At 33.6% G+C, this 27349-nt stretch overlaps 1 protein-coding gene across 5 annotated transcripts in view; it reads left to right on the plus strand.

Moving 5' to 3' along the window:
* The window catches only part of rassf7a (Ras association domain family member 7a), a 54551-nt gene that overhangs the window by 6720 nt on the left and 20482 nt on the right, over positions 1-27349 (plus strand). Inside the window, exon 1 of one of the 5 annotated variants that reach the window (XM_051099878.1) lies at positions 2123-2234. The exons of 3 other annotated variants lie outside the window; for them this stretch is intronic. The gene's annotated coding sequence lies outside the window, so the exon portion shown is untranslated. Of the gene's footprint in view, positions 1-2122; positions 2235-19013; positions 19259-27349 lie in introns of those variants that run through there. One more of the 5 variants, XM_051099876.1, reaches the window with a different exon arrangement.

A 27349-nucleotide genomic window follows, 5' to 3' on the forward strand; every position in this document is an offset into this window, starting at 1 on the left:
GATTGAGTTATCTTTTTTTATTAAGTAAATAAACATTTTTATGAGCCATTTTAGGGTGAGTTTTCCAATTTTTAATGTAATAAATAAACATTAAATAAATTAAATAATTTTTATTAGCAATTTTTATTTTATTTCCAGTTTTTCATATAAAAATAAATAAATAAACTAATTAAATAATTTTTACAAGCCATTTTAGGCTGAGATTATTTGATTAAATAAATAAATTAAATATTAACATTTTAGAGTGAGTTATCTTTTTTTTATTAATTAAGTAAATAAATATTTTTTTATGAGCCATTTTAGGTTGAGCTGTCCCATTTTCATGTACTAAATAAATAAATAAATAACTAAACAAATTAAATCAATTAAATAATTTTTATTAGCCATTTTAGGGTGAGTTTTCTGATTAAATAAATAAATTAAACATTTTAGGGTGAGTTTTCTGATTTTTCATGTAAAAATAAATAAATAAACAAATTAAATTAAATATTTTTTATATGCCATTTTAGGATGAGTTTTCCAGTTTTTCATGTAAAAAATAAATAAATAAACTAATTAAATCATTTTTACAAGCCATTTTAGGCTGAGTTTTTGATTAAATAAATAAATTAAATATTAACATTTTAGAGTGAGTTATCTTTTTTTATTAATTAAGTAAATAAACATATTTTTATGAGCCATTTTAGGTTGAGTTGTCCAATTTTCATGTAATAAATAAATAAATAAACAAATTAAATTAATTAATTTTTATTAGCCATTTTAGGCTGGGTTTTTTGATTAAATAAATAATTTTTTAAATTTTCATGTAAAAAAATAAATAAACAAATTAAATAAAATAATTTTATGTGCCATTTTAGGGTGAGTTTTCTGATTTTTTTTTTTATAACAAATTAAATAACATTGTTATGAGCCATTTTAGAATGAGTTTTCTGATTTTTCATGTAAAAAAATAAACAAATTAAATAAAATAAGTTTTATGTGACATTTTAGGGCTAAAAAAAATAACAATTTAAAAATAAAAAATAAAATATTTTATGAGCCATTTTGGAGTGAGTTTTCAGATTTTTTCTGTTTAAAAACAAACAAACAAATAAATAATATATTTTTATGAGCCATTTTAGGGTAAGTTTTCAGATTTACACTAATAATACATTCTGAATTATAGCACTGAAATATGTAAAAAGTCAGATTTTCATTTTCATGATATGTTACTTTTAATGGCTGACCACTATTAGGTTAAAGAAACATTAAAAAAAAAAAAAAAAAAAGCTGAAACATGTCTCATTGTGATCAGTCCCTAAAACAATGCTGTTTGAAATCACTGTATAGTGGCTTTTTTTCCCTCTACTTCTCAGAATATTTATGTTTGTGTGAACTATTACAGATTTAATTTGAATAGCTCTTCTCACTTTGCTTTTATGTAAATCTCCTTGGTTTAAATCAATAGTACGAGTCTGAATGTGTCCTGCTCTGCTTGAAATCTTCAAGGTTGCACGTTTTGCCTCCAAGTTATTAGCATTCCAGTCACAGACAGATCAATCAAGAACAAAATGGATCTATTTTCTGGATCCAACTGAACTGACAGTTTAGCACAGAGACGAACTGTTGGAGTTTATGGAGCGTATTATTGCTCCATGATTACATCAGAGTCAGTGTGATGATTGTAGGGCACTTAACATGATGAACCTGATGAAACAACATCATGAACTCACTGGAAACACAATTCAACAAGATCAGTTTAATAGTTAAAGAGAAGGTTTATGATCCTCAAGTGTGGTTTTTAACTTGTTCCTTCGAGTCTGGTGTTTTTACAGATTCTCGGTGATCGCTAAAGGTCACGGCTGAGCGAGCGGCCCCTAAACAAGCATAAAGTTGGAGCCTCACCATGGTGGGATCTCTCGCCGTTTGATTTCTTTTGTGACTCTTTCAAGCGTCCATTCCTCCCCCAAATGCCCCGACAACTCCTGCCCGCCCCAACCCCACTCGTCAGTTTTTGTGTGCTGCTCAAACCCTGGTCATGTGACTTTTGTCCCAGCACAATCGAGGCGCCTCGCCATTGGTCGTCCGCTTTGAAAGAGCATCGGTTTCCCGGGTAACGGAATGGCGGCACCACTTCAGATGGTCTCGGCGCCCCCTCCTAACGTTTCACACAGACTCTCACGTAGCGAGTCAGGTGCCTTCGACTGTCTCTCGCGCTCACACGAGTCTTGCACTTTCTAAAGATAGCGTTATAGGTGAGTAACCTGTTTTTATTGCCATACTGGGATGAGCTTTTTAAAGTCATGGAGTTTGTTCAAACTTGTGGGGTGTAAAAAAGTTACATTTGCAAGAAAGTTTGACAAAATAAGCTTGTTTATTTGGTGTTCTGTTCCATTTATTTACTCTAATCTTTAAATGTGCTTGTTTGTGGTAATTGGATGCATTATTTTGTGATACCGTGGTTATGTGATTTAGTCAGGTGTTCTTCAGGGAGAAACAGGTGAATTTGAGAAATGTGCTGGAAACATTTGATGCTGTTGCTGGGGAGAGTTTTTATCTTTATTGTAGCTTTGAATGAGAAATGATGGTAGTTTAGCATTTTGTTTTAAGGTTTTTCCTCCTTTTTTAGTGCAAGTCTAATTGTTGCCTGCAAAATGTATGAATTTCATTGCATTAGATACAGAATATCAAACCAAGTGGCCTCTCACTACAATTTGTAACTATTTTTTGAAAATGATTATTATTATTGTTATTTTTTTTCTTATTATTCTTATTTTATTTATTTATTTTTATTTTTTTTTTTTGGCAAATTTGTACAGCCTCCTTCGTCTGTTTTCATGCAGTCTGCCTCTGCTGCATCAAGTAGGAAGGTTTTGGCATGTGGTTATGAGCTTCGTACTTTTTTTTTTTTTTATACAAATTATACTTTTATACAATTTTTTTTTATTTTTTTTTTTTTAAACATAACATTTTACACATTTCCACTAAACTTGTAAAATAACTATATTTCCTGTGAGATTGTGTTGAATGATTTTTTAAGAATTAACTCATAACTCATAATTAACTCATAATATTTTTTAAAATAAATAAATATTTTTTATGTACCATTTTATGTGAGTTTTCTGATTTTTTATTATTATTATTTAAAAATTTAATAAATAAATTATTTATTATAGGAAAAAAAATACATATATATATATATATTTACAACCCATTTGAAGGTGTTTTCTGATTCGATAAATTAATTAAATACATTTATGAACCATTTTATTTTATTTTTTTTTTAAATAAATAATTATTTTTATGGGCCATTTTATTTGAGTTTTCAGATTTTTTTACATTTACAAATAAAAGAAATAAATTCTATATTTTTATGAGCCATTTTAGGGTGAGTTTTCTGATAAGGAATAAATTTTATTTTTCTGAGTTTTTTATTATTAAATAAATAAACAAACAAACAATACATTTTATGAGGCATTTTAGGGTGAGTTTACTGATTCAATTTTATATTAAAAAATTTATAAATTGAAATAAATAAATTATATATTTTTATGAGCAATTTCAGGGTGTTCTGATTTTTAAATAAATTAATTAAATAAATAAAACATTTTTATGAGCTATTTTAGAGTGCAATTTCCTTGGGGGGGGTATTTAAAAATAAATAAATAATAATAATAAATAAATAAATCAATAAATAACATATTTGCATGAGTTTTCACATTTTTATTTTATTTAAAAAATAAATACATAATTTTTATGAGCAATTTTAGGGCAACTTTTCTGATTTGTTACAATTAAAAGTAAAATAATATGAGCCATTTTAGGATGAGTTTTCGGATTTAAAAATAAATAAATAAATAATATATTTTTGTGAGCCATTTTAGGCTAAGTTTTCAGATTTTTTTAAAAATAACTATTTAAATAAAATATTTATGAAATATTTATGCACCATTTTGAGTTTTGTGTGAGTTTTCTTATTTTTTTCTGATTTTTAAAAAAATAAATAAATAAATATATTTTTATGATTTTACTGATTCTTAAAATTAAAAAATAAGTACAATATTTTTTATGAGCCATTTTAGGGTGAGTTTTCTTTTTTTGTTTTGTTTTGTTTGTTTTTTTTGTTTTTTTTTATAAATTTGAGCCATTTTAGAATAGGGTTTCTGTTTTTGTTTTTTTTTTTTTTAAATAAATAAATAAATTAGTTAATAATTAATATATTTTTATGAGCCATTTTTTTTTTTTTTTATTAACGTCATCATTTAAATAAATACATATTCACTCAAGTGTATATGTATACTGTGTAGACACATCACTCAAGTGTCTACAGTTTTTAGGCCCCCTGTACTTGTACAGTTTACATTATAATTCTTCTTTTGTATACTGATGAGTATATAAGTGCTTATTGAATGACAGTATGTCATTACTAGTTTCTTGAACAATCCTGAAATTCGTGTTGACCTGGTGCCCTCAGGAATGATTCCCTGTCTGGAATCCACCCAGTACTGTCATTTACACAAACCTGCTTTATTAACACCGTCTCAGCACCACCTACAGCGCTCCTGCAGCTAACAAAGCTTCATTCATAGTGCAGATCTGCTGGCTCCGATTCAGTAACATCTGTTGGATACGTTCAGAAATTGTTATGACATTTGGTTATCAGGCTCTACAAATGAATTAACAAGACTAATTCCTGTGAAATGGAACAAGAATATCTTTATGCGCATCTGCTGCGCTGTCTGAAGCTCTTTGGTGGTGATGAAGGATGAAAGTGAAATGTTTTGAAAGCGTCATTGTTCTCTGTGTTTGGATGTCTGTCAGACGGTCGTGCCGGGGGCCTTTGAAGGATGAGTTCACATGGCTTTTGTTTCTCGTGCCCCATGACCCTCAGGTGATTTTGTTCTTTCCTCTCTTCCTGAGCTTTTAAAAGCCTTTCTGACGGAAAGAAAAACAACCGTCCCACCCAGAAACGCCCCTCTGAATTTGTCACCTCTCGCTGGAGATGAGATCTTCACATACTGTTTTACTGTCTTACAGTTGCAGAGATCTTCAGCTAGTTAGTTGTGTTTGCCGACGCAGGCATTGCTGTGTGATTCCTCTTACTTATGGTTGGGGATTTACTAGTCTTAGCTGGTCTTAGCTGGTCTTAGCTGGTTTAGTTGGTCTCCCAGTCGGGCCAGGCTGGTGTTTATCTGGTTGACCAGCTGGTCTCCCAAAATGGCAAATGCCCAAAGCCTCTCTAAAACCAACAAACAGACCAGCTTGACCATGATTGGGCACCTGCTAACCCCCTAAGGCTGGTTTAAGCTAGAGATGTGCAAAACTACAGATTCTGTGTGGGTAGTTGATTTTGATAACATTTATTAAAGGTCCACTACTCTTCCCCTGAATGGGGGTCAGTGGCAGCCCTGTGATGGGTACATAGAAAATTATGATAACTGGCACATTTGTAGTGATGGTCATAAATAGTGATTTGATCCATTTTGGACTCTTTAGGAGCAACTCTATAGCGCCACCAGCAGTTCAAGAATTCAAACTTTAAATGCTTATATCTTTTAAACCCTTTGTTCTAGAAAAAAAAAATATTACAGTTGATTACTCTCCTCATGCTGATCATATTCAGTAGCGTATATTAATTAGAGGTTTAAGTGCGTAGCGCTGAAACCCAATTGTTAGAATGGTCACAGATCAGCAATCTCCACGTAAAACTGATCATGCAGACCCAACTGTAAATCGTAGAGACTTGAAACTTGGAGGGATGGTGGTACTCAGATTGTCTGCATCAGGGGTGGTCAGCCCTGTTCCTGGAGGTCAACACACCTGATCAAACACACCTGAACCAACTAATTAGGATCTGAAGGAGCACTTGATAATTACAAACAGGTGTGTTTGATCAAGGTAGGAACTAAACTCTGCAGGAAGGTAGATCTCCAGGAACAGGGTGTCAGGGTTGGGGTGTAGGGAAGTGGCGAGGACTCAAGTTGCAGGAGAATGGGCTTTTTATTTAATCATACAATAAAACGAAACAAGAACAAAAACTACCCCAAGGGGGAAAAAAGACTATCTGGCTGGCAGCACAGCTGGACAGGACGACATAGGACAGGACACAACAGGATGCATACGATGACGAAACCCCCGCAGGACTGAAAACACAAGGACAATAAATAGAGAGCAAACGAGGCAGGTAATGAGGGAAACACAGGTGGGGCAAATGAACCAATTATCAGGAAACAAGATGGGTGTGGTCAAGACAATAGGCATGAGAGCACATGGCACATGGAAACAGGACAAAAGCCATGCGCTCATACAAAAACAAAAGACAAGACAACACAACAAGACAACACAAAACAAATCACGTGGACAGAAGAGCATACAGACCGAGCAAGTTCGAGACCGCATGCTCCCACAATAACACAGAACATGGAGCATGAGTGTCCGAACCCCAACACAAACAGAACGCCACGCTCCAACAAGAAACAAGGCACGCAGGCAACATGAAAACAAGACATGATGGGAGTGCCAGGGCTCTGTCACAAAACCACAAGAAACCTAGACAGAAGTGACAGAACCCTGACACAGGGTTGGGCACCCCTGGTCTACATTGTCACCAAGGTTCACCCCAATCGGCCTGACGGGGGCGCTACAGCGATCAAAAGTACGAAATGGCTTCTAAACTGTTAGTCTCAAGTGTCTTATGTCGTTGGAATCCTTGGCTTGGATTTGATCGTCACAAAATTTTTGGGTGTTCTGCGTTTTTTGAAAAATCTACTTTTGCGGACTACACCTAGGTTTTTTGCAAGATTGGAACCAAACCAGTGCAGGAAGATTCTCTGGAGCATGAATATCAATAATTATCAAAATAAGTTGAACTTTCGACTCACCGACGCAAAGGGACACCAAAATGTTCAAAAGTGGCAGGGCTATGAGAACTCATACATCCTATGTAAGAGCTCAATCTGAGGTCACATGAAAAAGATGCAGAGCTTGGCCACTTGGCCACAGTCTTGGTCCAAAGTGCCACAACTGTCTATAAGGATATTTGCATATCTCAGAAAACATGGGTGCCATTGGCTAACGCATTTTGAGCACCTATTCGACAAGGTTAATGGAGGTTTGACTCAAGGCCATAAAGGTCTGTGAGAAACTAGATAGAAATCGGCCACTGGGGGGGTGATATTGCATTTTTCAGGGGCGTAAACGATTGTATATTGCATGTTTTTTCACATACGATAGACCTCCTTATTCCAGACAGCTTTGATTTTATAACCACTGCTGTCAATCAAATCGTTTGTTAAACCTACTTTTACGTACTTCTAGGTTTTTTGCCTCAAGGGAACCAAACCAGTGCAGGAGGATTCTCTGGAGAGTGAATGTCAATAATTATCAACTTTTGACTCTGCATTGCAAAGGGGCGCCAAAACCTGCGAAAGGGCAGGGCCTTCTTTACTAAAATGGCTATAACTTTTGAATGGAATGAGAACTCACAACGCCTATGTAAAAGCTGAATCTGAGGTCACATTAAAAAAGTCTTGGCCACTTGGTGGCACTATAAGACCGGAAAAAAAATACAAAACGGCTATAACTTCGCAACAGTTTGTCCTATCGACTCGAAAATTGGTACGCACAGTCTTGGTCCAAAGTGCCACAAGTGTGTATAAGGACATTTGCGTATCTCAGAAAACATGGCCGCCATTGGCCAATGAATTTTGAGCACCTATTAGACAAGTTTAATGGAAGTTGATTAGAATGAAACTTGGTGGGCCTGTTTGACTCAAAACCCTAAAGGTCTGTGAGAATGAAAACAGTTATGCTGCCAAATATTTTTGTGGAAACCATGATATATTTGGTAACATTGTACAGTTAGGTTCATTAGTTAAGTTGTGTTGTCACAAGTTGTGTTTGATAACATTAGTTAATGCACTGTGAACTACATGAACAAACAATGAACCACTGTATTTTTATTACCTAACATTAACAAAGAATAATAAATGGTGCAATAAATGTATTGTTCATTGTTCATTCATGTTAGTTAATACATTAACTATTGTTAACAATTGACACTTTATTGTAAAGTGTTACCGAAAGTTCAAAAGAACAGCATTTCTTTGAAATAGAAAGCTTTTGTAACATTATAAACATTGTTAATTTTTAATCAGTTTAATACTTCTGAATAAAAGTATTTCTTTCTCAGCCAAAACAGCAACAATTTTTCTTTAAATATTAGGTGAGTTTTAAATATTAGCATGAGACAACATCACAGCAAATGTAATTTAAATGCAAAAATATGGGATATCTATAAATTATACAAAAATCTTAGAAATTGACCAATATGGTATAGCTGTATCATGCAGCCCAATGCAAAACTATCAAAGGCAGGCTAGAAACTAACAAGCACTGAATGTTCAGGTGCAACTTAGGTCACATAAAAAATATCCAATAACATAATTTAGGAGAAAAATGCAGCCATCGGCAATTAAATGAGCTGAGCTGAGCAATCACAAAACTTCTGCCCATTTATTCCTTTCCAGAGAAGAGGAATCAACATAGAAACTTTTCTAAAAAATGATAAATAATGTAACTGCAGAGTTGTCAACTTTACTTTGAGGAAATTACCTAAATAGTGACTAGAAAGATCATATTCAGATAGTCTGTATTGTTTTCTCTGGCTATTATAGACAGAGTGTTTTTAGTGTAAGCTTATCTTCTATTGAACGATAAATGTTTCTTTAAAACCTTAGATGTTGTTGAATATATTTTGCTTTAGGGCTGCGTTTAAAATAGACCTGAAACCCAAGACATTCTGAATTGTCTTGAGCCTGAGGAGAAAGGAGAAAACTTTCATTGTTGACAGTGTGATTTGGGGCTGTCCTGTACTGAGTTATGGGAGTTTAACTGCAGAATGAGGAGTGTAAGTTGCACTGCACACAAATCCCAGCAAACGACAAAGAGCTCTGTCATCATGTGCTGACCGTAATGACAGAGTCGGGCTATATTTAACCGCGCTGCCTATAAACAACAATCAAGCAGTGCTACCTTGTTTTGTTCCTGCTTTCGCTTCGTCCCGCACTTGATGTCAAAGCGAAGTATCTTATGGAGAGTCTTTATGTGTGTTTGTAAATCAGTCTGTTCCAAACTGGACTACCTACACAGAAAACTGTTTTTAAAGCATCAACACTTATGACACAAGGGTTTTGCATTTATGTAAATTGCAATATTACAAAAGAAAATTGACTCAACTTGATTCCAGTAGTTTAAAGCTAATGTATATGCATAAAAATACAATCTGGATCATAATGTCTACAATTAAAAAAAAAAAAAAAAAAAAAAAAAAGTCATTTAAACAACAAGTTTAAAACACACATGACAAGTTCTTAAAAATGTTTCCTTTGCATTCACTTGAGAAGAAGAAAAAAACCTGTTATTTTCAAGAAAAATGTAAATTGAATGACTCTAAAATGTGAAGTATAAAAAACATATTTTATATATGTTAGTGTAAATATATTAATTGTTATTTTCAATTAATATTTTTACATTTATTTTTCAAGGAGACAATGTAATTTTCACTTTTCATATATAAGCTTATGGCATTTAAGCATATAAGAAAGAGACGTTACATATTATTAAGCAAGGCTGTACCCGCCTAAATTAATGAATTAAAAAAGCTTTTTTTGGCAAATCCAGGTAATTTACTATAGAAATGATATATATATATATATATATGTATATGTATGTATATATATATATATATATATATATATAATTTTTTTTTTTTTTTTTTTTTTTTTTTTTTTTTACATTTACGTCTGTTATAGTGCCAGCTGTTGTCTGTTCCCCTTAAAACTTTGCATGCTTGTTTAGAATCACCTTTTGTACATGCTCAGCAGGTTTTGTTTTCCTTTAGGCTTTATATGATTTTGGGTAAATTTGGCCTGGCGCCTTTTCTAAATGAGCCTGTTATAGCTATATATGAGGAGTTTTATCGTATAATATGAATATCGTGCGTATGTGCGAAAAAACGTGGCGTACTATCGTCAACGGCCTTAAAAAATGCAATATGGCCCCCCCCAGTGGCAGATTTCTTTCACATTTCTCTCAGACCTTTCAGGCCATGAGTCAAACAAGCCCACCAAGTTTCATTCCAATCTGCCTCCATTAACCTTGTCTAACAGGTGCTCAAACTTCGTCTGCAATTTTTTTTGAGATGCGCAAATGGCACTTTGTGTGGCACTTTGGACCAAGTGTTTTTTTTTTTTTTTTCCCTCTTATACCGCCACCAAGTGGCTAAGGTCTGCATTTTTGGCCTGTGACCTCAGATTGAGCTCTTACATAAGTGTTCTGAGTTTGCCAAAGTTATCTCATTCTGTTCAGGAGTTAGACATTTTACTAAAATTTTGACCGTGTTGGTGTCCCTTTGCGACGGTGAGTCGAAAGTTCAACTTTTGTTTGATAATTATTGATATTCACTCTCCAGAGAAGCTACCTGCACTGGTTTGGTTCCAATCGGGTGAAAAACCTAGATCTAGTTAGCAAAAGTAGGTTTTTCAAAGCATGCGAAATACCCGAAAATTTCGGCACATTCACGATCAAATCTGAGGTGTGTGTTTTATCCGGTGTGAGCCAAGGATTCCAACGATATAAGACACTTGAGCCTGCAACTAACGGTTTAGGAGTTGTGAGCGATTTAGAACTATGATCGCTGTAGCGCCCCCATCTGGCCGATTGGGGTGAGCTTTGGTCACATTGTAGGCGGTGTGAGTACTACCATCCCTCCAAGTTTCAAGCCTCTACGGCTTACGGTTTGGTCTGCACGATCAGCGGATATCGCTGATCCATGACCATTCTAACAGTGCTACACACTTGAACCCTTAATTATTGAAATAAAAGTAATAGCATTAGAGTTGCTGGTCCCCATTGACTTCCATAATATGGAAAAAATACTCTCAAAATAATCTCAACCTGTTCACACAAAGCTGGCACGCCTGTTTCAATTATGGGCATATTCTTTTTTTTTAGTCAAGGTCAGATTGTTTCATCAAGCAAAAATGTTTCACTTCCCTCTTGAAGAAGCACTTTGCTGGTTGTTTGTAACAAGAAAGGTTCACAGCCTTAGCAGAAACAGTCATCCAAGGTCACTGGTGTAGATGCGCACTTAAAAGAACATGACAGTCTCTCCATCATATTCTTTAAAACACGTACAACTTTCCTTTATCTGTGAACTCTGAGGAGTTTGCGTTTTTGGATGAACTAATTCTCTTAATTGTGGTGAAGTGCTGATTTATAATGTTGAGTCATTGTTGTGGGTTGATATTGAAGTCTGCAGCCTTGGCACTGGTCTGCTTTGAGCACCTGTCCATGTTTTGTCCACTGATATAAAGAGACTCAAGTGTCTCTGTCAATGGATTCTTTAAAGTGCACCTGCGCTTTGAAAACATCTCCTGCACGAATGAGGAAATCTGTTTGGGGAAACTAATGGGTCGCATCTGTTCACATTTTATGTTGAAACAAGTTTATCTGCTTGGCGTCTTTTCTTTATGATGGAGTATTTATTCTTTTACAATGTGCCGAATGGCTTTGTTTGCCAATGGAAATACAATGACAAGACAGATAAGGTAAGAAAGCGGTCACGTTCATATTCATGCAAATCCTTTGGCAGTTCAATTGTGTTTCCTCATAAAGTAGGTCATGCGGTTATCATGCTTTTCTGGTGTCTATAAAAGGTGGATGCCTTTGAAGTTTTGTTTTTTTTAAAGGTGCAGTTATTAAGTTACTCTTGGCAAGTCTGTTTAAAATTACAAACTCGTTTTTTTTTTTTTTTCTACATGAGGGTAGTCTCCCTCATAGAGGCCACCATTTTGAGATCACATGACCAGGCCAATACAGGCCAATTTCAGACGCTTTTATGTGAAAAAGTCACCTTTATTTCTATAGCACTTTAGAGCAGCTTCACAGAGATAAACTGAAAAATAGCAGAATTAGATCAGATAGGGCTGCACAATAAATTGTATTTCTAATTGTGATCATGATTTCCGCTTCTCTTAATTTGTTAAACAATGACTCTATGATTTTGAGATCCATCTTTTCACACTGAGGACAACTGAGGGACTCATATGCAACTATTACAGAAGGTTTACACTCACTGATGCTCCAGAAGGAAACACAATGCATTAAGAGGTGGGGGTGAAAACTTTTGAACAGAATGAAGATTGTACATTTTTCTTACTTTGCCTAAAGATCTCACTTAGTACTGACCTTCAGAAGCTACAGAAGATTCTTACATGTTTCCCAGAAGACAAAATAAGCTAAATTTACTCTGATCTTCAAATTCCAAAAGTTTAACTGTTTAAAAGTGCAGTTCAACTGTTCAGGAACAACAAGTGACTCATGAACAACTATCACTAAACAAAGCGTATGTAAACTTTTGAACAGGGTCATTTTTATAAACGTCTTTTATGTGAAATATATTATTCAAGGCAGTACTACATAAAAAATAACATGCATTTTGTATGATCCCTCTTATTTTGGTTGATTCTGCAAAGTGTATATAAACTTTTGACTACAACTGTATGTGTATGTGTTGTACTACGGGTGAATCTTGGAGTGACGTTAGAAAACCTCCAAAATAACACAAAATTAGCGCAGCAGTCCTAAGATGCCATGTTCCCTAATTACAGTAATAATCTAATGTTAATTTGATCTCTGATTTAGCTAAAGTTTTTACCCCACCACCTGCTTTACGTCATTAACAGCAGTTCAAACTAGAGGTGTCACGATAAACCAATCTCTGCAATCTAATCTGAGCTTAGTTTTTAACAGCAGATGACACTTTAGGCTAGTTTTTAACCGCACATTCAAACGCTCATGAAGAAGAGTGCTTGTGCGTTCAACTGAGTAATTTAAGTGTTTTTTTTTTTGTTTGTTTTAAGCTTTATGATACGAGATTAATGTAAATATGTTGCGCCAATCTTTTGAACTTTATGAACGATTATTTTAAATTCAAGTGGTGTGTGTGTAAGGAACTAGAAACAAGCAGAGTACGGCTATTTCTAAAACACGCAGTACCATCTGCTGTTAAAAACTAAGTTCAAGAGAGAATCGCGATGCATTCAGAAAATCGCAAAATCGATTCACAAATTGATTTATTGTGACGCCCCTAGTTCAAACCAATGTGATTTGAACAACAGATGTGCGAGAGACTTCCTACATTTCAGGAAACCATAGGTGTAAATCACGTGGGGGACGGGGTGGACAGGACCCCCCCATCTGAGGGTTGTCCCACCTAAAATTATCAGTACAAGCGACTCTGTGTATTGTAAATAATACAATGGACGTATACTAAAAATATAACTATATAAACGCGAAAAAAAACGTTTTAAGTTCAGAAATGTTTTATGTCCCCTCTCCCTTGCCTAACAGTGGTTTGGTCCACTGCCTCCTTTCCCCAGTGCTTCCAAGTTGGGCTACTTTCATACTGTTGGCGCAAGTTGTTTTCATGTCCGCGGGTTGAAGCGACCCCAATAATGTAATATTTAGCCTCTGAAATGCTATTTTTACCAGAGAAACCCCACCAAAAAACAAGGGACCCCATCGAAACGCAATTGGGCTATTTTTGGGCTAGTTTTGAGTAGCAATTATGTGGGTTTTGTTGTGATAACCTGGCAACCCTGGCTTTCTCCTCCTTTGCCGATACACACGAGTCTGGTGGGAGAGCGCAGAGTTTTTCAGTAGTTATGTGTAAGTAACTAAAGGCTGTCAAGGCTATCTTATTCACTTTAAACATCGGGTGAAGTGATTCTTTTTTTCTTTAATACAGATGATGCTGGATCACTAATAAATTAGCCATGACAAAAAATGATGATATCCAGTGTATTTTTCTATGAGTGATTATAAGGTTATTAAGCTTCGTTTACCGTAGCTTGTCACCCACTAATAAGGCTGTATGTGAACTGATATTAGGCTGATATTGTAGACCTACCAATGTGTTGGGTGTTGCTCAATATGTTGTTAAGTGGCAGATTAGTGGGCTTGCTGCGGTTGAATATCTAAATAAGAGACGTCCTCAGTCCCAGACGAAACCTAAAATACTATGTGGAGGACGCAAAATAATTCAATAATCATATTATGACCATGTGATGAACCTATGAGATGAACTCATATTTAAACAGCATGCTGTGTACACATATCTATCCTTACAAGTAAAATTGTGGCTGTATTATTTGTGTCCCCTTCAAAAATTGCTCTTAAGCAATTTTATGTTTATTGTCCCTCCTACTGTTAGATGAAATTTATGTCCTTGCAGGAAACAATTGTACTGTAGCTAGGTAGCTGGTTAGTTAATCCAACAAATCATCATATATGGTAGTTAATTAGCTAATTACGTCATTTTTCGGGAAACACACCCTAGTGTGACAGTACATCCACACCAGTAGGTGGCAATATAGAGTGTAACCACTGATGTGTTTCCTAACGTTTATACACCAAAATATTTGTTGTGTGTTTAATTCACACATTTTGAAAGAAGATTGTAACCTGATACTGAGGGAATGTAAACTTGCCCCGGGACGACTGTGGTGAGTGTGGGGGGTCTGAGGCCCTGCGGGGGATGGGCCGAGATTACAGGTTTAGGGAGTTTCCCTCAGGAATGTGAGTGTCAGTGGAACGTAAAACAGACAAAAAAAGACTTAGAATCACCTTAATCCCTTAATGTTGGCCAATCTGAGACTAAACCTGACTCATTCACACTTCACTGAATCACAGACAGTATTATTTATCTTGTATTGGCAGTGAACAGAACGTGTTCATCACGGACCGCTGTACTTATGTAATACAGCACTGGTGCAGAAGGTGATTGTTTTGCTCTTGATGGTATATGAAGGGAGAGGACACATTAATAATTGACTGATGGTTTTGTTGTGTGCATGTTTGTGTGTGTCGTGTGGACAAACATGCTGATGGAAATCAGGCCAAAGGCTCAGTTGTTACTCATTATGCAGTCACTGTGACAGTGCTGTACAGGGCTGTAAATACCATATGTTTACATCTACAGTATATGGCTGTTGTTTCAGTGTATGAATAGTTGAATTTCACAAACATGTCTATGTAGGTCACATTTCCAAATTCAGAAGACATATATTTTGCATGAATAAAATGATGTCTAACTATGTATGTTTGTATGTATCTATTTACATTGTGATAACATTTTTCTAACAAATCACATTTTCCAAATTCTCATGACTAAATGAAGAAATGACTAAATGTAAACAAACAAACATTAGATAAATAAATTGATATAAATAAATAAAATGACTCCTACAATACATATAATGCATAAATAACCCATTAGGGTTTGTTTATTTGTTTGTTTGTTTAAATAAGTAAATAAATGTCTCCTACATACATGCTGGACTTATATGTAATGCATAAATAACCAGATAGGACTTTATTTATTTATTTATTTATTTATTTATTTATTTGCAAACATAAATAAATAAATATCTCCCAAATTAACTAAAATGACTAACTAAATGAAGAAATGACTAAATGTAAACAAACAAACATTATGTAAATAAATTGATATAAATAAATAAACAAATAAATAAATAAATAAAATGACTCCTACAATACATATAATGCATAAACAAGCCATTAGGATTTATTTATTTATTTATTCATTCATTCATTCACTCATTCGTTTATTCATTTATTTCATGCATAAATAACTATTTATTTATTTATTTACAAACATAAAAAATAAATACATAAATAAATACTTACATACATACATACATACATAAATGTCTCCTACAATATATATAATTCATAAATAACCTGATAGGATTTATTTAATTAATTCATTCATTCATTCAATTATTCATTGATTTAATGCATAAATAATCATTTATTTATTTATTTATTTATTTACAAACATAAATAAATGAATGAATGAATAAATGTCTCCTACAATATATACAATGTACAAATAACCTGACATTAATTAATTAATTAATTTATTTATTTATTTATAAATTAATTAATGAATTAATGAATGAATGCATTAATTAATTTATAAATAAATAACCATTTAGGTTATTCCGTTATTATTTATTTATTTATTTGGAAACATAAATAAATCTTACTATATATACAGTGTATGTGTATATATATATATATATATATATATATAATGCATAAATAACCAGATAGGACATTTATTTATTTATTTACATAAATAAATATCTCCCACAATACATATAATGCATACATAAGCCGTTATGGTTTATAATTTATTTATTTAATTATTTGCATAAATAATAATAAACATACATACATTAATAAATGTTTCCTACAATATATATATAATTGTTAATAACCAGATAGGACATTTATTTATTTATTTATTGTTCACACAAATTTCTTCTGCATTCTTTTATTTTCTATTAATTTATATTTATTAGCTCATGTCTGTAGTCATTTTTGTAATTTATGCAATTGTTAATACATTTGTTTACTCATTCATTTTATTTATTCATTTAAAAATCTGATTGTGATACTGTGGATCTAACAAGAACATTATGAATAATAAGAAATCAAACTCTAAAGTAAAACGTATGGACACATTAAGGTAATGTGAAATGACAAGGGAAAGGGAAATTAGCTTAATTGGCAGAAAAATATTTATGCTTGCAGGCTTGGTTTTCTTTGAATTAAATGCAAAATTTAATTTCACTTGTTTTTGTGTTGTAATATGACACAGACATCTTTTCAGTAGATTCACCCTCATAACCATCATGTTTTGTGATGGAGCTGTTTGCCCACTTGAGTTTTTGCTGTGTTGTTTGGTTTCTATGGGAAGCTGATGGTCCGGTTTCACTGTTTCAATAACAGCACATCATTACCAACAGTAAAGAAACTTCGCAGATGAGATCTCAACTGATTCGCCTAGACAGCACCGAGATTAAATCCAGATCAAACAGAGATTTAAGTCTATTTTTATTTCTTCTAAAGTATTTTAACGGAAACATCCGAGACAAAACTGAGACCTTCATTGAATCTCCCAATCTGTGGGCAATAAAACTATCCTCTGAGCACCCGAAAGACACACAGATCTGTTTGAATAGCTAAACATGTGACTTCCGTCACAAGCGTCTGGTTACACTCACACACAGATAGCTGACTGGAAAAAAAAAAAAAAAAAAAAAAACACCTCCTGATGCTCACTCACGCCAAACACACACTGGGATCAGGATAACAACAATATTATCTGCACAAGATTTTTTGTTTGTAGATTAGTACATTTGTATTTAAAAAGTCATTCATTGTTGTATTTATTGCAATTTTGTTGTCTTAAAAGCATTTGGAATATAATACTAATAGATACATTTTACGAAAACATGTCTAAGTCAATTCTACATACATAGGTACATTTAAAATGTTATATTCTGTATTATGAATGAACTCATAGAGAGTATTCATGCACCGGAAGTCTCACCCATAGGCTTACTTCTGTGTTTAAACATAAGGTGGATAAGGTGGGAATGTTTAGAACACACATTTAAAAAAGAAATGTAAAGTTTAGATTTTGTACTGGTACTCAAATGAGATTGTATGTATGTAGGTATGTATTTATTTATTTATTTAGTAGATTGTGTCTTATTTTCTAAAATATTTTGTGCAAATAATGTACTTTCAATTATGATGGAATTTTACTGCTACATTAAAAAATTAAAAAAATTACAAGAGTCGTAATATTTTGAGAATAAACTCAAAATATTTTAAGGAATAAAGTCAAAGAAATACAAGAATAAAGTCAAAATATTTTGAGAATAAACTCAAATATTTTGAGATATTTTGAAAATAAAGTCAAAATATTTGAGAATAAAGTCAAAATTACAAGAATAAAGTCAACATTTTTGAGAATAAAGTCAAATATTTTGAGATTTTGAGAATAAAGTCGAAATATTTTAAGGAATAAAGTCAAAGAAATACAAGAATAAAGTCAAAATATTTTGAGAATAAAGTCAAATATTTTGAGAATAAAGTCGAGATATTTTGAGAATAAAGTCGAAATATTTGAGAATAAAGTCAAAATTACAAGAATAAAGTCAAGAAATAAAGTCAAAATTTGAGAATAAAGTCAAAATTACAAGAATAAAGTCAAAACATTTTGAGATATTTTGAGAATAAAGTCGAAATATTTTGAGAATAAAGTCAAAATATTTTAAGGAATAAAGTCAAAATATTTTGAGAATAAAGTCGAAATATTTTAAGGAATAAAGTCAAAGAAATACAAGAATAAAGTCGAAATATTTTGAGAATAAAGTCAAATATTTTGAGAATAAAGTCAAAATATTTTGAGATATTTTGAGAATAAAGTCGAAATATTTTGAGAATAAAGTCGAAATATTTTAAGGAATAAAGTCAAAGAAATACAAGAATAAAGTCGAAATATTTTGAGAATAAAGTCAAATATTTTGAGAATAAAGTCAAAATATTTTGAGATATTTTGAGAATAAAGTCGAAATATTTTGAGAATAAAGTCAAAATATTTTAAGGAATAAAGTCAAAGAAATACAAGAATAAAGTCAAATATTTTGAGAATAAAGTCAAATATTTTGAGATATTTTGAGAATAAAGTCGAAATATTTGAGAATAAAGTCAAAATTACAAGAATAAAGTCGACAAATTTGACAATTCTTGTATTGCTAATACTTTATTCTCGTAATTTTAACTTTATTCTTAAAATATTTAAGCTTTATTCTCGGAATGTTGACTAATTTAATTTTTCTCAAAATAGGATGAATTTTTTTTTTTTTTTTTTTTTTTTAAGTAGCACTATAGTTTTAGTTTTCAATAGAATTATGTCTGTGTTAGCAAAGTTAGCAATTATAATTAGCTTTGTAGAAAACCGATCGAAAACTGTTCTAAGTACTGTACTCCGTCCTCTAATGGATGGGCGTCGATAGTGAGTGACAGAAACTGCTGAAAACAAAACAAGACACTCCTCCTACCTGGAGATGTGGGCGGAGTTTTGCCATGTCAGCACAGTTCAGTGAGGCGGAGAGAGAGAGAGGGAGAGAGTAGCTGAGAGTGGGAAGAGCTGTCAGCGCCGGAGCATTCCTGAGGAGCGTTCAAGAGCGGAACACACTCACTCACCGCCACACAACATCTGCACATCTGCTTCACACTCGCTGAAGAACTGCATCCGTCTCGGAGGAACTACAGGATATTTCTGCTTTTGTGTGGAAGTAGCAGTCGAAGCAGGAGGATCTGTGTTGTTTATGAGGTAAGAGAACGGAGTTCTCTGCATGTTCGCTCGCAACTGTAAATCAACCTGTGGCTTCAAATCAACCTGTTGGTTACGAGCCGCTGCGGTGTCGTTTGTTAGAGCGCGGAGATCTCAGGGTCAATGTCATTTTACATTTAGAGGAAAACTTTACTGCTTGCCTCGGATTTCATTATTTCATTTAAGCACTATCTTTATTTCTAAAATATCTAGAAATAGACACAAATCAGAGAAACTGAATGAAATGAATGTGGATAGACTAACTTAGCTCAGATGAATGAATTGGTTTTTGGATGAACTTGAAAATGGAGATGTTTGCAGATTTTGGTGAATCTGCGAACAGTTTGAGATATCTTCTGAAACTCTCTTTTTATGAAAATTAACCATGGTTTTATTATAGTAAAATCGTAGTAACCGCGTTTTATTGGCCTATTGACAATAATTTGTATAACCACAGTTTGACTACAAATACCATTGTTAAACATTAGTGTAGTGTAGCAAAACCATGGATAATTTGTAGTTACCATGGTTTAACCATTGTTTTATGGTTTTATTTGTAGTAACCATGGTTTATTTTCGTAAGGGTTAGATGAGACAGTTTCTTAGAAGAGTAATTTTAGTACATTTAAGCAAAAGGCTCACTTTGCTCTCCATTTAATCTAATTTTGGTCTAGAAAAACCTGTGAGCTATTAAACATCTTAGTTATTTTTCTAAACTTATTTAGGAGAAATAACATTTTTACTGCAGTAAGCATAAAAGAGCTATATAAGGGGTGTGTATGATATAAAACAAGAATCTGATGAAAAATCGAAGGGTTTATGATGAGACTTTGGTATCTTGGAAATCTGAGTACAGTTTGAGACTGTTGAGATCTCTTCTAAACTCTAGATGAGACACGCATTCGATTATTTGAGTCTTTTTTCTCACAAGTAAAATCTGAGCAGTAAACTTTCTATCTAGAGAAACAGTTGGGAAACTAAATATCTCCTTTGAGACTTTTTCAAAACTTTCTCTGAGGAAATCAAAAAGCAAGCATATAACGGAAGTAGAAAAGAATTTGGTAAGAAATATTTGAGTTTACAATGAGACTAAATTGCAACCTTTGCTATCTTGCAAACTCTAAGCACAGTTTGAGACTTTGAGATTTCTCCTGAAACTGTCCATTTGAGATGTCCAGTTGATCTCCATTTAGTCTCCATTTTTTTGTCTTGAAGGTAATAATGTAATCTAGAGTTTTTCTTTTTTTAAAAAATGCATGCTTTCGACTCTTTTCCAAACACTCTCATGATAAATGAGACGTGGCTCATAATGTGATGGGTAATTGATGATAGCATGGAGCTTGGATTTAATTATGCGTCCATGTGTTTAGATCCACATTAATCATGCTTCTTCAACTGGCCACTTCTCACTAAGTCCTTCCTGAACTCGCTGTTTGCTTTTAATCTAACCAGATTCCCCTGTCAGTCTGCGTTTAACCACATTGGCCTGCTAATGACCAGACCGCATGCTTTAAAATCCAGCACACCACCAAATCTGGTTAGTGTATTATTAGGAGTCGTGTGATATCATTATCTTATTCCAAACATAAAACCTTCCCAAGTGTTTATGACGAATATTGCAGATGCAGCACTTGTGGAATATGGCTCACGTGATGTTTATTCATGACTAATCAACTTAAATCTGTGACGTGGAGTCAAAGGCAGCAGGTCAGCTCAGCTCTGGTGAAAGTGACGGTTCAGCACTTGGCTTATTAAGCAGATCAGGGCGATGCTGATGTGATGTACTGTCAGATGGCTCCGTTTAGCCCTCGTCCTGTTGCTGATGAGAAACAGCAGGTCTGAGAAAACAGCTGTCCATTAGAGATGCAGGCACACTGCGGTGCGGCGCTAAAACATCGATCGAGGGAGAGACGGGTGTGGGGAGTGCCAGTAGTGACTGGCTGTGCTAAGAATTATTGCATTATTGCACTGGAGAGTGAGGCTGATGATACACGGGGCACCATTTTGAATAATTTTGCTGGGCAACTTTTTTTAAGTGATGTTGCTTGGGCACTTTTCCATTGAGAATGGGTAACACATTTCTGTCTGGATCCATCTTGGGCCCTGTGTCTCACCTGGTTGCCCATTGATGGCAACATTGCTCAAAAAGTTGCCCCGTGTATCATCAGCCTGAGTGTCAGTGATCTTGAAGTTTATGGTGTGTTTGTGCACACTTGTCATGTAGGGTTCGATTGCTCTGTTAATGCGGTTTATTTGAGTAAGGGTTTGTTCAGATTTGTTCAATAAAATCATGTGAACTTGCTTTTGATACTTTACTTGAATTAATTATTATTGCCCCATTGCTGTTATATATGTATTTTAAGTAATTTTGAAAGCTATTGTTCGCTTGGGTCTATTTTTATTACTACAAAAAATGTTATAGAATTATCTGAATACTCGATTAATCGCCAGAATAATCAACTGATTACTTGATTGCCAAAATAATCGTTGGAGCTCTAATAATATGTAATATAATGTGTTGCAAGGGTATTTGTATTTAAAATATCTCCTGTTGAAAAAATGGATGAATGAATGGAGAATATTTTATTGCATCATTGTGCATTGTACATTATTTTTATGCATAAAGTCAAGATAATATATGTCTCCTTTATGATTTTTTTGTCAAAGAAATAAAATAAAGGATGCATATAGATAATGAGCTAATAAAAGCAATGTGAAGAGCCTAGAATATTAGAATTTGATATGTTTAAATTTATAATGAGTTGTTGGACTTAGAAGTAAGTATCTTGAAAAATCTGAGCTCAATACACAAATAAGATACACAAATAAGGCTCACTTGATAATTTCTATATAGAGAAACAGACAAGAACATATATAGCTAGATGTCAGAAGAATGTGAGGAAAATGAGTTTCTAATGAGATGTTTCACGTTTAATTGCATACTGGTATCTTAAAGGTGGCAAGCCAAAAGTGACTGTGGTAAGGAACCAAAACTCCATCAGTGACAGAGAAAAAACCTTGGGAGAAACTAGGCTCAGTTAGTTTCATATCCCATGGTAGTAGGAAAGACATCATGGTCTTTTACTGGAAATTGATGCACAGAGTGAGTTTCATTGACTGCTCTGCTGACCACTAAAGCTTCGTTGAGTTCTCTGGATCAATGTGGAGAAACACACAAGCTTTCATCAGGGTTTGTGAATGCTCCTGTGCTTTAAGATGGACAGTTTCACCTCACATGCAAATCATTTACTTGCTTTGTAAGTATTCGATAAAAACCTCTGCTGGTTATCTCTGGATCTTTGTAGTTCTCTGTAGTCTCTCATAACATGTAAGCCTGTCTTTTTCACACCCCATTGACAAACTCAGGAAGGTGTAAAAATATGTGTTTGAAAGTGTGAAGATTCCCAGATAACACAATAAAAAGCCTCTGATTTACTGTCAAGGTCAGAGTTTCTAGACAAATCAAACCCACATACATGTTTTGTGTAAAGACCTATTTTTTAGAAACATTTCCAAACATTGCATTTTAGAAATGGCAGCAGAAACATAAAAATGGAAGGTCTTAACGCAAGTAGAATGTGGGTGTAACGTTTCTGGAAATGTCTCTTTTATTTCTATTAACTTTGAAATTTCCAATAGAATTTTTCCTGAAGAACATTTCAGTGAACAGTTCTTAAAGGAACCATTTTTAGAACATTTTAATCATCCAACGAACCTTTTTGCACTATAAAGAACCTCTTGTTGAACAAAAAGGTTCCACTGATGTTAAAGGTTCTTTGTGAAACCATTAAAGCCACTAAAGAAATTGTGTTGTACTAATTAATCTAGGCCATTGTTTATATCTTCTGAACATTAAGAACAGTTATTGAGTGAGTAGTACGTTATTTAATGTATTTAGATTGGCAAAGTAATCATTAAATGCTTTGTATTAACATTCTTGATTTTTAATGCTCCGAAACTGTCTCATCTCTCATCTAGGCTGTATACAATCCACATTATTTAAACATATATACTGTACATATATACTATAATTTGTTGAGCCAACTTAAAATAATTTGTTCCCTCCGGGTGCCTTAAAATGTTAAGTTCAGTCAACTCAAAAATGTTAAGTCAACTTGAAATGTTAAGTTGTACTAAGTGACAACTTAGATATATGAGTGGATTCAACTTAAAATTTTAAGGCAGCTGGGTAACAAACCCAGCTTTTAAGTTTAACGAACCAAATGTTTTGTTTAGTCAACTCAAATATCTAAGTTGTCACTTAGTACAACTTAACATTTCAAGTTGACTAAACATATTTGAATTGACTGAACTTAAATATTTAAGGCAGCAGGATAACAAATTATTTTAAGCTGACTCAAATTGTTTTTTTTGTTTGTTTGTTTGTTTGTTTAGGAACTGTTATTGTGGGGAAAAGGTGCTAACACATTTCCACTAGATGGTTTTTGTTATTTATCTTGATATAACAATCCAAAAAATGTCTTTGCATTGCTTTGTAATGTTTCAGAAGTGTGTTGTTGAATATAGAAAAGATGAACCAGCTGCAACCAAACGCAAACAGTTTATGGAAAAGTCTGTAGTTGTCGACCTACCCTTGAATTGGTGTGTTTGGCCAATCGTAGAATGAATTACCATGAGATTTAAATGCTGACGTGAGATATGAACCATCTCCGCCATACTTGAATGGAGGAAGTGAAAGGTGTTTGTTTGACACTGATTCATACGGCAGCTCCTGTCTGATGTGATGGAAAAGCAAAACAACCACAAACACTGATTGTCTGCTTACTCAACACACAACAGCTGATAACATCCTTAACGCTATCATCTGTGAAAATCTGCAAGGACACACAAAGATTTTGTCTTATGAGTCGAAACGTGCATGTCAAAAGACATGGCATGCTGTTTTGAATGGCTCTTTGATTTTTTTCAGAGAAAAAATATATAATTCATACATCACTTCAAAATTCATTTTAATATTTTTTAAGCATAAAATAAAAAAATTTCAGGGTGGTACAACTGTCCTGATATCATGATAAGGGAACCTTAGAAGGAGTTTTGTTTTTTTTGGCATGTGTTTGTAATTTTTAAATTCAATTTTTAAACATTTTGAGAGCAATGCAGTTATGTTATATAATATTATAAACATTTGAAAAACTTGTCTGCCAAAGCAAAGTCATTTGGTGGAACCATTATGCAGAAACTTGAAGAACAAACTGGAAATTTTGAACACAAGTGTGAAATCTCTTAAAATAGAATATAGTATCAACTTTTTATGACAAAGCAAGGTTAGTTCAGGTTGTAAAATGTCATATTGTACAACCATTTTCCAATAAATCCGAATATCATAAAGTGATATTTATGAATTAATGATTTATGACATTTGTAAGAATACTTTTAACTTTTTGAAAGTCATGATTATTGTGTACAGTATTCAAGGTGAACAGAAAATGTTTTCAGATTAATTTTTAGTCTAAATTTAAATAGGAAACTCAACTACAATTTCTAAGAACTTGCCACATGCATTTTAAACTACAATTTCAATAGATTTTACTTATTTTGAATGCTCTTAATTGGAAATGTTGGATATGAGATATTTTCAGATTCAATTGTCTGCTTCCTTACTCCAATCTGAAACATTTTTAAGTCTCACAAAGTGTGAATTTGCGAGACAAGTGATGTTATTTTTAGCGAAGCACAGTCTTAATGTTTTTGAAGGTGAGAGATGTTTCTATTTTCTTCCTCGTCTCAGCATCTGCTGTTAATTTTATTCTGCACAATCACAGTTCAGGGAAAGGTTTAGTTTGTCTCATTTTCTCATGTCTCATCCTGACACTCTTTACAGCTTTTCTCACAAAGCTCAGTTGTTTGATAATCTTTGATAATCTGAAAAAGCTTAGATCTCAATCCTCTGAGTTGTAACTTTGTTTCATCCTCGGTTCCCATGTCTTGACTGAAGAATCAATCTCCTATGGTAGGATTTGCACGCATACTAATTTAAACGCTTGTCTGGTCCGGGACGCTGGCATAGACGTTGCCTTTCTGCAAGGAGACTGGCAATCGTGTGAAAACTCCAAGTGCTGACGCTTTCCATGTCCCAAGGCTGTCTGAGTAATTATTTAGCAAAGCTCACATAATGAGAGAGTGAGTTCGCTATGCTTCGGCAGCCTTCACCCATATAAATATCCTCCCTTGGAAACCACAAGCTGTTCGCCACTGTTGCTTAGAGCCGTTGCCCCAAAGTTCCCATCTGTGCCTCTGCTTGACTGCATAAGTAGACCAGCCATTGATTGGCAGTTTAATGCGTTACAAATTACGCCATAAGCGAACCCAACAGCGACCGCCCACTTTCTCAACAATCTTCTTAAAGACTTCTGCACAAGCATAATGTATATCATGACTTAACCTTGAAAGTTTATTCTAGGACTGAGTAGGGTTCAACTGATGAGTGTTTCTCAGGGCAGATACCGACTGTTACAGCTCAAGTAGACTGATAACCAATATTTTGAACTGGTGTAAAAATGAAATGTCAAAATTAAGAATAACAAGGGCTCTGACAAAAACTTATTTTAAATGCTTTTAAATTATTTTATCATTAAATCAGTGATTATTGAAACAAATTGCACAGTTCGATTTGATTTCCGACAGACTTTGTTGACAGAATTTGAACACCAAATCTGTATTGACAGTGTTATAGTGATGCGCATTGACAAGTTTGGTTTCAATTGTAGCGATCTGTCATGCCATATTAAAGGTTGACAAAACGGTACTTATTGTTTAAATTTTGTTTTAAAATTGACAATTTAACATGATTCTGACTGCCTAAGTAGAGCAACCATTGACTGGCAGTTTAATGCATTACTAATTACACCATGAGCGAACCCAACAGCAACCACCCACTTTCTCAGCAGCCTTTTTAAAGACTTGCACAAGTGTACTGTATGTCATGAGTTAACTTTGAAAGTCATGATAAATCTGTATTGAAATGTTCATTCTAGGGCTGAGTAGGGGTCAACCATGTCTTTTTCAGGGTGATACCGATTATTACAGATCAAGTAGACCGATAACTGATATTTGGAACCAATGCACTTATCTGGTGTAAAAATGAAAATTAATGTCCAAATTAAGAATAGCAAGGGCTTTGACAAAAAGGTATTTTAAATGCTTTTAAATTATTTTATCGGTAAAAAGCTTTTTGAAAATGGCTGATACCGATAACCATAGAATTGCTTAATATCGGCACAGATAGTCGGTCGAACCCTAGGACTGGGTATTGAAACAAATTTCACAGTTCTTGAAAGTCATGGAATATCTGTATCGAAATGTTCATTCTAGGACTGTGTAGAGCTCAACCGATAAGTGTTTTTCAGGACCGATACCGTTTATTACAGATCAAGTAGACCGATAACCGATATTTTGTACCAATGTGCATATCTGGTGAAAAAAATAAAAATTAATGTCCAAATTAAGAATATCAAAAACATATTTAAATGCTTTTAAATTATTTTATCGGCAAATCGGTTTTATTAATCGAAAATATTAATAACCATAAAAATGCTCAATATTGGCACTGATAATTGGTCGACCTCTAGGACTGGGTATTGAAACAAATTGCACAATTCGATTTGATTTTTGACAGACTTTGTTGACAGAATTTGAAAGCTGAGTAAATCTGTATTGAAATATTTATAGTGATGCGTATTAACACAAGTTTGGTTTCGATTGTAGCGATCTGTCATCCCATATTAAAGAGTGACAAAACTGCATTTATTGTTTCAATTTTGTAATAAAATTGACAGAATTTAAGATTATTACATCTGACTGCATGAGTAGACCACTTTCTCAATGACCTTCTTAAAGACTTTTTTTTTTTTTTTTTTTTTTTTTAATTATTTTATCTGCAAATCGGTTTTGAAAATGACAAAACCGGTCATTGAAAATATTGATAACCGTAAAAATGCTTAATATTGGCACTGATAATCAGTTGAGCCCAAGGACTAGGTATTGAAACAATTTGCACAGTTCGATTTGATTTTCAACAGACTTTGCTGACGCAATTTGAAAGCTGAGTAAATCTGTATTGAAAATTTTATA

The sequence above is a fragment of the Labeo rohita genome, chromosome 25 (assembly GCF_022985175.1).
Source record: "Labeo rohita strain BAU-BD-2019 chromosome 25, IGBB_LRoh.1.0, whole genome shotgun sequence".
Classification (NCBI taxonomy): Eukaryota; Metazoa; Chordata; class Actinopteri; order Cypriniformes; family Cyprinidae; genus Labeo; species Labeo rohita.